The 12,343-nt window shown below is 37.6% G+C and overlaps 1 protein-coding gene across 5 annotated transcripts in view; it reads left to right on the top strand.

Annotated features, from left to right (window-relative positions):
- The window catches only part of LCOR (ligand dependent nuclear receptor corepressor), a 147,213-nt gene that overhangs the window by 119,878 nt on the left and 14,992 nt on the right, over positions 1–12,343 (top strand). The window lies entirely within an intron of this gene.

The following is a 12,343-nucleotide window of genomic DNA, read 5'->3' on the forward strand; positions in this document are numbered from 1 at the left end:
AGTACTATCTGTGCTTAACAGAGTAGATTATTCCTCTGCTTTAATATTTGATATCTTACATCCAAAAGGAATTTTGTCCATATATAAAGTGCATAGCCTTTGAAGATGCGGAAAATGGCATTTTTCAGATTTCTAAAAGTTCAAGTGTCATGCAACAAAACAGGAACCCCCTTTACTCTTATGGACCTCATTTCAATATACTGTTTACAGTTTGACGGAATTGTATAATTTAATATTTCTCTTGTACTGTAGTTTATATTTATTTACGGATTTTTTTGTACTGTGTGATTTGAACTTTTTGTTCCTTGCTATGATCAATGTTCATGTAGTAGAGCACTTATGATCACAAATTAAGTTTTTTTTTGTTTGATTGCACTACATTAAATTTTTTAATGCAGTTCTGATTTTTGACTGGACTAAAATAAGCTGTGTCTTAATGTATGTGATGAGTACTTAAAACTTTAATCCATGTGGTCCCCTTTTTTTTTTTTTGCATTGTATGTCAGAAGCGCTAGTTCTTTCGTGCATGTGTAAGATTTAATGGTTCCATTGTATTATTTGACCAGGACATTTTGGAGAAACATTCCCAACTGTAATGTTGTGTATGGTAGTTCTCACTGGATGCTAGACTTTTCAAAACCACTATTCTTCTAATAAATTTTGTTGTGAAAAAACTGTTTTAAAAGCTTGGTTTTATGCATGTGGTAATGAAAGTTGGTAATTTTTTATGATAAATTCTCTCCAGATGAAATCATTTAGATAACTAGAAGTTGCTCCTACAAAATTGTGCGTCAGTAATTAGGTGCAGCACTACCTTATAGCTCAGTACGGTCATGCGCCACATATCATGCATTTGGGCAGCGTCCACATATATATATCTGTGGTTCCATAAGGGTTTTTTGTTTTTTAAAGGAAAAGCAGCTTTCCTTTTGTTTCTTGTTTCCTCCTAATAGTTTTAATTAGATGGCAGTGGGTTTAGTTTGGGAATGGTTTTAAAGACCGCAAACCCCCAGAGTGAATGAGCGGTGGGGTTCCAGGGTGCATCCCAGTCGGTCGCAGCTCCTTCTCTGCCTGCTGCTTCTGCCTCCCCTCTTCCTGGCTTCATTCGCTGGCCCAGCAGCGCTTGAAGGCTCCCGGCTCTGGGCAGCAGAGGCAGCTGCACCAACAGGGCAGCCACCACCAGCTATGCTCCTGACGCCCACACACCGAGTCCCTGTCGCCACCTCTGCACCCCCCACACTGCATACCCCACCAATATGTGCGCAAAGTCCCTATCTGGTTGCCCATACAGCTCTTGCCCGACAAGGCTGCCTCCTGTATCCAGTGGATACAGCTCTGGGCATTGTTCTGCAATTAGGCTGCAGTGGGGATGGCAGGGCAGGACTGTTCCTGCTCCTCAAGTGGGTGGAACAGCAAACGGAGCTGGGCAGTAACCCTGGAGACTGCCTGTACATAATGTGTTCCCACAACATCCAAATCATGTAACGTCCCATTTCACAGAATTATTGTGAATGTTAAGCAGCACATGACTGTACTTTTAATTTGATACTCCCCATGGACGACGTCAGTTTTCTTCATTGCACTATATATTAAAAGTAGTCTTTTCACTTAATTGATATTTTCATAACATTTTCTTCTGGCTGGACTTGGTTTTCCATAGTTTCCTGAGAGTAAAACTTTATGCTTGGATTGCTTGCCCAAGGAGAATAATGATTTAATAATTTTTGCATGCTCTTTTCTTAAAGGCATAAGTATAAAAGCAAAAATATCTCAAGATTATTACAGTAATTCTGACTTTTGGTGAGAATGCTGGTATTGCTTTTTACCAAGACAAATAAACAACAGCGTAATGAAATGGCAGGGTATTGTATCTTGCTCAACATTTATATTGTGGTTTTTAGAAACTAGGTGTATAAAGAACTTGCAGAGTATGAAGTGGTTTCTGTTGTAAAGTGGTTAATAAGAAGAACTGAATCGTAATACAGATTAGAAATAACGCAAGGAAAAAATTTTAGCTGCTTTTTCAAGCTGGTGATGTAATCACCCATTAAAAAAAAAAAAAAAACGGTTGCTGTCGAGTCAGCTCTGACTCAAAGCCACCCTCCAGGACAGAGTAGAACTGCCCCGTAGAGTTTCCAAGGAACACCTGGTGGATTTGAACTGCCAACCTTTTGGTTAGCAGTCATGGCATTTAACCACTAGCCACCAGGGTGTCCCATAAATTACCCATAGACTGGTTGAAATGATGTTTGGTCCTTTCTAATGATTTTTTATATTCAAAGATGATGCTATTATTGGTAGCTGGTGTTTTAGTCAATATTTTTTGCCTCAGGCAGCCTGGCTATTTTGCTCTTTCTGTCATTTGGTCTGATGTTTATAAAATCAAAATTTTTGATGGTACTAAAGCTTGTTGCCTTCATTTCCCTGTACTCAGTTTTGCCACATGTTCATAGAACATTTTTCTGGAAACCCAATTATTATTTCTTTCTAAATTTCAAAGCTACAACTATTTGATTTCTTATTACCCAGTTAAAGCAGGTGGCCAGATCATTGTAATAGGATTATAATCTAGTATCTCATAAATGAATCTTTTTTAAGTGATCCTATCTTCAAGTTTTGGAGCCCTGCTGGCACAGTGGTTAAGCGTTTGGCCGCTAACCAAAAGGTCGAAAGTTCGAATCCACCAGCCTCTCCCTGGAAACCCTGTGGGGCAGTTCTACTCTGCCCTATAGGGTTGCTATGAGTCGGAATCGACTCAATGGCAACAGGTTTGGGTTTGGGTTTTTTTGTTGTTTGTTTTGTTTTATCTTCAAGTTGATACTTAGTGATATTGCACTCTTCAGTTGTATGACCTCTTCAAAAGAAAGGACTTCTTTCTTTTAAACCAGAATTTTCTTCTCCGATTGGTCTGATGTTTTGGACTTAATTCAGGGATTGTTACGCCTTAACAAGGTGTAGGAATCAGGAAAATTACATAAGAGAAACAGAGCTGCATAAGGGAAATGGAATGGAAAACAGCATAGTTTTCTGCCATATCCTGAGTTGATAGAGTAGGTAGCTGTTCTTGTATTCAGAGTGTCTATCATTATTTGCTTCCAAAAGGTAAGCATTTTGATACTGATTTTTATTGTATTCAACTTACTTGCAAGTTGTTGGGCTTTTTGTTGTTAAGTGATGATCACACTGCATTTATAACTGGAGTAGACAGGCTTGTTTCAGAAGTTGGTAGAAAAGAAATATTCTCAAAACATTGTTTAAAAGCTTGATAAGTATATAATTAACAGTTTATGATATAGTATCAAAATCCATAAGTATTAAATCCTATGAGTCTAGAATTTTTATAGGCATGTAAGAACACTTTACTACTGTTTAGTGACTAGTGATTTTAAAATGTTAAATTTACTTTTTGCTAACTTTCTTTGATCCAGCAGTATGGGATGACAAGGGATTATTTGATACTTGAAATTTATCTTTCAACTTGGTGTACTAGAAACTCTATTATAAAGTGAGGGTGTTGGACTGAATGGCTTTTCGGCCTCCTTTCAACTTTGAATCTATTAAAAATGCAATTTTTTATTAAATGTGAGACAAAGACATAAATTATGTCTGTTCAAAAGTTTGTAATTGCTGTAGCAACCCTTTTTAGCCCTTTACTAAATAATGGGAACTGCTGTTAGTAAAACTTAGGTCTCACCTTTGCATTACAGTATTTTCTTCAAAAAAAAAGTTCTAGATGTCCTTATAGATACCTTTTTATTTAAAACAAGTCCATTTTGTTAAATTTTCCTGATGAACTATGAATGGGATGATACTTTTGCAAAAATTGGCTTAAGGCAGTCTCATTTTATTCTGACCAGTTTTAAGATATGTTCTTCACAGTTTCTATTTCTGTTATGTGCAGGCTGGTTCTACCTTGAATGTTAAAGCATAAATGGTCCTTGAAAAAAAAAAAAAAAACCCATTGCTGTTGAGTCAATTCCGACCCACAGCGACCCTATCGGACAGAGTAGAACTGCCCCCATAGAGTTTTCAAGGACCACCTGCTGGATTCAAACGGCCGACCTTTTGGTTAGCAGCTGTAGCACTTAAGCACTACACCACCAGGGTTTCCAGGGTCATCTAATAATTCTCAATGAGAATCAACTTTTTAAGAATACAGGTGCTTGTATTACACTGGATCACTGCATCAGTTTCTGGGAGTGAGGCTCAGACACGTTATATATTCTCAAAAAGTTCCACAGGGGTGGGCAGGGGGTAATGAACCCACTGATGAAGTACTGTTGGTCTCATTTCTCTTTCATTTTTCAGGTGACAAACAGCTTGGGGAGTTGAAGGGACTTGTCCTTCCTCCCACAACGAGGTGCCCTTTAATACTCATGATTCCAAGCCATTGTAATTGTCCCTGTGGTATGCTGACTCTGTCTAGAATTAAAATGAGATTTTTTACCAGCTCTGATTCGTGGTGATCGCATGTGTGTCAGAGTAGAACTGTGCTCTGTAGGGTTTTCAGTGGCTGATTTTTGCAAAGTAGATCACTGGGACTTTCTTCCAAGGCGCGTCTGGGTAGACTCAAACATCTAACCTTTCAGTTAGCAACTGAGCACGTTAACCATTTGCACTACCCAGGGACTTCTTTAGATTCAGTTTTAACTAAATTTCAACTATTAATTCAGTTTGACTCTTGAGTAAACTTATACTGCTTTTTAGGAAGAGAATGTCAAAACACCCCTTGGGTCATCATTATCTGTATTTATTGATCCTTTATTATGTCTACCATAAGTTCTGTTACATTTGGTACAGAATGACAATAAGACAAGTTTCTGGCCTCCTTGAATTTATAATCTAGTTATATAAGACATAGATGCACACCAGTTACAGAACTACATATTACTTTAAATCTATATTATGATTACCAGTAAAGAAATTAGATGCCAAGCTTACAAAACTTGAGTGTTAAACAGAGATCAGTGTTACTTCCCTCATCCTCTTTTAAAGAATCATCATGAAGAAATGATCATGATGAGCATTTTCTCTCACTTGGGAAATGAGCATCTCTGCGCGTTGTGTATAAGTAGTGTTATTTTCTAGTTCATCATTGCCCCTGTCATTTAAATTAAAAATTAAAGAGCAGTTTCCCCAAAGAGCAACATAGATTTTAATCCCACTTGGGGAAAAGAAGTAAATACAAAAACAAAAAGTGAAATAGACCAGTTTCACTGACTTGTCATGAACTCACATGTAATCCAGACCTTCTAAAATGTCAGCTATGTCTCTAACATCCAGATCTCTTTTTAACCTGGTTAAGGTTTCAATAACTCAGTAAGGCTCATGATACTCTTTCAGTTCAAACCAGCCTAGGGAGGAGGTCTGTGTTCTTTGTCTGAAATTATTTTTTGCCTAAAATCTATTTCAAAGTGTTTTCTAAGCATTCTTAGTTACGATATTCATTAGATTAATAATTTCGGTTTGTATTCTCACCAAATCAGTATTTAGTTATATCACTTATGGATATCCCTTCCCTCACTTCCAAGAACTATTACCATTTTTTAAATTTATGGCATCCTATCCAAAACCCCATGCCTTCCACAGCCTCTGAACTCCTGTCATTTTTATTTATTTATTTATTTATTTTTAGTTAACACCAAGTATGGTATGTTTGGTCTGGCATAGTCTTAACTTGAGATGATAGAGTTAGAAATAAAACTCAATTTGGTGGGGTGGGGGGGACTTTTAGAAGTAAATAATGTGGTGAAAGTTCTTGTTTATGAGGCCACTACTTTCCTAGAGAGGGGATGAAGGTTTTGGACTATTGTGCTTAGTGACGTAACCCCTTGCTCAGACTTCTTGCTCACCAAATAACATACTATATTTTTACTTTCTTTAAAAAAAAAAAAACTTTCAGAAGTAAATAGTATAGCAAAAGTGCTTGTTTTGTGAGGCCATTACCTTCCTAGAGAGGAGTTGGACGTATTGGACTATTGTGCTTAGTGATGTAACTAACCCATTGCTCTGACTTCTTGCTCACCAAGTAACTTACTGATTATATTTGTACTTTCTGTGTGCATTTGCCTAGAGAATGAACGTGATAATCTCCTTGATAGTATGTTTCTTATTGTAATTTAATTTGACAATCTGGTTAAAGTGAAGAGAAATAAGAGATATGTTGAATACAATATACAAGCCTTAAACTGTTTTAGGAAACCTACTCTGAATAACGGCCTCTTATCAGGTATACTAAGCCCTGCAGTACAGAAAAGCTAGCAAACTGTAGCTTCACGTCCAGTAAGCTCCCTGTGAAACACCTCCCTTTTCCCCCCACTTCAATTAGTAATTCATAATTTTATGAACTTTTATTCTCTACTTTTGGTGAACTTGGTTAAGAACACAGTAAACTTAGAAAGCTACTACAAAGAGATTTGATGCCTTTTGTTTTTATCAGTAGTTCTTAAATTTTTCCACTCCACACACAGCCATGCTGCCATCAGCAATAGTGGGTCACTGAGGCAGGGTGAAGAGGTACATCCTGGATTACACACACACCCCACTCTGCGTGGTTCTGATCTCTGAGGAGGGATAATTCTCCTTAACCCAGATTTTGAGAATTGCCTCCTTGGATGATTCAGAGTTCAACCACCTGGACATCAGGTATTAAACTGCCTGATTTTTTTATGTCACTTTCCATTCTGTGATTTTATTAACTTTCTCACTTTTCTGTCTCACGTATGCTTTTACCATTTCTCTTAGTTCATTTCTGTGGAAAGAAAACATGGTTGTTCAATGGTTTTGAGGTACAACTTACACCTGGCTTTCTAGATTGTGAAAAAATCTCTCCACGTTTCGTGCCTACCTTCTCCAATATATATTCACAGTTTCGTCATCGCCCTTGGAATATCCGTGTTTCCAGGTGTTAAGGATGCACAGGCGAGAAATAACTGGGCCAGTGCATTTCAGAGTGTAGAGCAAGGACTTGGGCAACTTATCCAGGCACTTGAATATACTTATATTTTTTCTGTGGTTAAAGGACCAGAACTGAGGACATTACGGAACATAATTTCAGGTTATTATCTAGCAAAAGAATACAACTCAAGACCTTGCAGGAGGCCTGATGTTGGGTTTTCATGTCTTCTTGTATTTAAAGAAGCCAAATTAATGTACAACTCTTAACTGTAATCTCTGGAGCATTGCCTCTAGCTTTCTCTTGTCTGTTTTCCTGGAGTTGCCTTTTTCTGCTACTAAGAACAACTCCCTGCAAACATCCTCAATATCTCTGTTGATCTTTTTCAGTCAAAAAGAATGTGTTTTGATCATCAGTGACACTGAATTTGCTCAGCAATCTTACTGTTAATGAGACAACAAATATTGGAGAGTGTATCTGCACCTACCACTCCCAAATTCTAGACTCTTAAACTTGCTGTTTCAGTTTTCTGCCACATCTGTTCTCTATTTGGTCTGTCTTTTACCCTAAGATAACGTAAGCATTGACCATCCACCATTTATATTACCTACAAGAATGCTTTCCTTCAGAAATTTAAGTATTACAGTATTGACTAAGTAGGTGAGTTCAGCTGTGCCTACCCTCTAATCTAGAAAAATATCGCTGAGTAAATCATTAAAGATAGGGTTGTGAAACAACACATGATTCTTACACTGTGCCTTTCAAATTTTTATGAGCATTATCTTATCCTTTTACTACACCCTGAAAAATTCAGCATTAAGCTAGGGATAGAAAGACAAAGTGGTCAAGGTCATGCAGGCCATTTCTCACCAAGGAGATAAAAGTAATCCATGTGGTTGGTAATCAGGTTTCCATCTTTTCTTATATAGCCCCTTGTCCCATTTACCTGTCCGTGTGGTCTTACTGCTCTTCAGTGGTGGTGGTCAAGTATTTCTGATTGTGAATTCACTTAACTATTACAGAGAATCCCCTGGTTGAGCGGAAGAAACGTAAAATGAAGTGATTCCAAAGTCTGTGGTGATGGTAAAAATCTTAAGTGTGACAGAGATGATAATATGATGCAAACGGTTATCACTCAATCAAAACATAGTGTTTCCTCTTAGGTAGAGTTACATAAGTGTTCTGCAGGACAGAAAATCTCTCTTTGGTTTCCCTACTTGCTACCTGTGGGTATTCTAAATTAATGCAAAAGCTATACTTAGTCTGTTAACGACCTTAGACTATTGGAAAAATCAAATAGCTAGAATCAAAGGTAAAGACTACTGTTTAAAATTTAGACAAAACTGGCTAACTCCCATTTTTTAAACATGAAAAAAAAAAAGCAATAGAATAAAATTTCAAGGAACTGAGGAAATTTAAAAAATTATTCAAATAATATGAAATTAAAATGTATCTAAACTTAGGTCCTTTTGAGAAAATTTCTGGAGAAAATCAAACAAGGTAGGAAGCTAGATAATTTAGAGGCACAGTCAAAAGTAATTTTATTACTGTAGTTGTAAAGTTAGTTATTATACAGGGCCATTTAATGACACCTGGTCAAAGGTTAGTATTAATGTGAAGGCTCTCATAGTCAAGCAAACCTACTGGTGGACTCATGCCTGTATGTCCAGTTGCCTACCAGACATCAGAATCTTATAAGCACCTCAAACTGCAATATGTACAGGACAGATACCAACCAGCCATATACGTACTCCAATGACCACCAACCACCAGCTTCGCTACCACTGTTGCTGTCAGTAAGTGGTGCTTCCCAGGAAGAAAACCCAGGAAGCATCCTTGATGCCTCCCTTTCCCTTACGTACCCACAATCAAGTAGTTTACTGCTTGGAAGCTAAGACAAAGCACAAGACAAATTCAGTCGATAAAAGATACAAATGATACAAGGCCCCATATTTGCCAATGGGTTGTACAGATTATGGTGGTTTAGGATTTCAGGAAAGGGAACAATCACTGCAGGTGTGGATAGTTTTGAGTTGGCCAGTGGTATAGCTGATAAGAGCACCTAACACCTTACTCTGATGACCTGTGGTTCACCAGTACATTGTCCCTCACCTTTTTTACTAGGAAAACACATGTGCAAATGACCCTGTTGTTTGTTGATGTCACTTTCTTTCAAGGAAGGTTCCATTTGCAGTTTTAATCTCTTCATCTCCTGGGTTTCCCGAACCCATTGCTCTACATGCTTCTTAAGGTTGGTGTAGCCTGCGTTCGCCTCTCTGATGCTAGCATTTTTCAGCACCCAACTGCTGTATTACATTATCCCAGATTAAAGTTCAGTGCGTCCTAAGAATGTTTCTTTAATGTGCCTTAGTTTTAAAGAAACCACCTTCGCTTGCTGCGATGCTAAGGAACAGATAGCTCCCTACCTGTGGTTGTCTGTTCTCTTCTGTGCTTGGGGATTAGTTGAGCCATATTGCCACAGTCATTGATTAGGAGTGGTTGCTTGGCCCTTGGGAAGCCTTATGTTTATTGAGGCTGATTAAAATATTGAGGCACTGTTAAAAATTATTGAAACCTGTGGAACAGCAGCAGATCCAAGTTTCAAAATCATAAAGGAAGTTGGACATTACCATTGCCTAGTTTTCCTGCAGTCCCTGGGTGGTGCAAACACTTAAGTGCTTGACTACTACCCGAAAGGTTGGTAGTTCAAATCCACCCAGAGGCACCTCTGAAGAAAAGCCTGGTGATATACTTTCAAAAAAATCAGTCTTTGAAAACCCTATGGAGCCCTATGGAGTGCAGTTCTACACCGACACACATGAGGTCACCATGAGTCAGAATCAACTCTACAGCAACTAACTTGGTTTTTGTTTGTTTAGCTTCCTGAGGATTAATAATTATTCAGTTTTTCTCTCCATGTAAGCATCGCTGTGGAAGAATATACTTCCTCAGTTTTTTTCAGAGCTCTCTGACCCCTTACTAGGCACATGCCTTGATTTCATTCATCTCCAAGCATATTGTTAATCCCAAACACTAACGCATGCTCCCGGAGTACAACCACAGGCATGAAACAGCATCCAGAAGGTTTTCTCCAAGACTTTTGATGATGATCGCACTTCTGGAATGAGACAGAACCATTTATCTCTTTGCTTTTTTCTGCATTTAGGTAGCCCTTGTAGGTGACAATACAAGATGCCATGGTATTTCTTAACATCTTTCTCACAGACTTTTGTCAGCCTTTTTTATGTCTTGCTAAAATGCGTGTAGAGTATATCATTTGATGCATTGATAAGTCAGTAATATTTTACTTATTTGCAGTCACTTACCTCAGAAATATCAGGAACATATCCAAGAGCCATGAACTAAGGAATAAAGGCCCCTAAGCAGCCAAAGTTGTTAGAAAATTCATGTACTTTACTCAAAAAACTGTTCCTTAAACTCTGATTCATTTATTTTTACTAAAGTACCATTCTAGCAGCTGGGATCTGATTTCTCAGTTGAAGAGTAGAAGCACTCTACTAAAGGTGTAAGTGGGGCTGCTAAAAACACCTGCTGACTATTTGGAAGCCAATAAGAAGACAGAAAGATTTTAATAACATACAGAATATCACTAGATATTTGGATTTAGGCAGTCAGGTTTACTTAATTGAATGGCCCCCAAAATCAATATATTTCAATTCAATATGGTAAAAATAATAACTAAACTTCAAAAATAACTAAACATCCTGGTAATGATCCTGATAATGATTGTGATACCAACAGCATAACTGGTGTTACAGGATACAGTACACAAGACAGTGGTGAGTAGTCCTGCCACTTAGTAGCAGTGTGGCCTTAGCCAAAACAATTATTTGAGGTCTTAGTAGGGTATCTCCCACATCTACCAGTTAGGATTGCTGCAAAGGAAAACCTGCAAAGTTTGCACAAATATCTGTTCTGTTATTGTCAGTCAAATCAAGGAGGCTTCAGTAAAAATAACCCAAAGATCAAGAATGTGCATTAATGCTTTCTTACAATTTAAAAAAGTGAGTTTTCTAGATAATAAGTTTACCCTTCAAGTACCCCTTAAACTTCGTAACATTTTGAGATGGGCACTTTTTAAAACTTACATTGTCCACTGAACATGTTCAAACTTTGCATAACACCAGTTATGCTGTTGGTATCACCTGATACATACCCTAGCCTTTTCTCTTGTAAAGCAGTTTAGGTTAAGTAGCAGATGTGACCAATTAGTGTTTTGGTTTTGTTTTGCTTTGTATTTAGACATGTTTCAGCAATTTTATTCACCTCCTGGTCTTAAAAATTGTTTGAGCAGCTGCTGTTTTGTGCTTTATGTATTTATGTAATATAATCATTGCAACACAATCCTTTGAGATATTGGTATTCGGTCTCAATTTCAGATGAGGAAACCAAGGTTCAGAGAAATTTAAGTAATTTGTCTAAGATCCTTTATATAGTAAATGTCAGAGCTAGAAATGGAATCTAGGTTTTTCATATTCCACAACGTGTGCTCTTTCTACTATAACCACTCTGCTTCAGAGGCCAGAGGCAGGGCAACAAGGAGGTGTAATGGAATATCTAGGGAAAGCCTTCCTATAAAGACATTTCATGACTAGAAGGTAAAAGTCAAATATTGAAGAAACAGAGAATTAGGTGGAAGATATTATCAAACAACGTCTATTCTACACACATTTATTAAGCTGCCCTTGGTGCTCTGCCGCTTTACGTGTAGAGTCAGATAATGATCTTCTGAGGAATTAGAATCCAGAGAAAGAGATTCAGAAATTGTATAAACTTCAAGAAATTGGAGCACTCCAACTATATTGGCTAAGGAAAGCCCGGAAATCCAGAAGTACAAAGCAGCTCATGAAAACCCTTCGTTTTCTAAGCAGGAATTTTCATTGCCTGTCTTGAATCTGGTATTATCATTTCCCACTGTCTTCACTGTCCAGGTTAAGCTCTAAGAGTTTGTCCTGGATAAAGTATGGAAAATGATTGAAAAGGGTTCCCTAATGTAGAATGACTTCCTGTGGAAATCTGTCAGATGTTTATTGAAGGTCTAGGTGACCGTAACAAGCGGGGCTTAAGTGAAGACATAATTATACTATCTTGCATTGACAGAGTTTTATAATTTACAATGCGATTTCATATCTTTTTCCTTACTTAGAGCTAGGAATCAGGAATCAACTTTTCATTCCATCGTTCTGTGTCTGAAATGTGAAGTTAATTGATCTTTATTCCTCCACACCCAAGGAAGGGGTAGAAAGACTTCTCCATCACTGTTAGCAATATTATAAGTCCAGTCAATAGGTCATGTGGAGAAACCATCTTAGAACTATATGTTCTCTAAGTACTTCCAACCCAAGTTTTGTAATATAATATGTTTGAATTTTTTCAGTATTGTAGACTTATAAACCAATGATTGTTTAACAGGAATACCCAGGCCTA

Source organism: Elephas maximus, chromosome 16 (assembly GCF_024166365.1).
Source record: "Elephas maximus indicus isolate mEleMax1 chromosome 16, mEleMax1 primary haplotype, whole genome shotgun sequence".
Taxonomy (NCBI): domain Eukaryota; kingdom Metazoa; phylum Chordata; class Mammalia; order Proboscidea; family Elephantidae; genus Elephas; species Elephas maximus.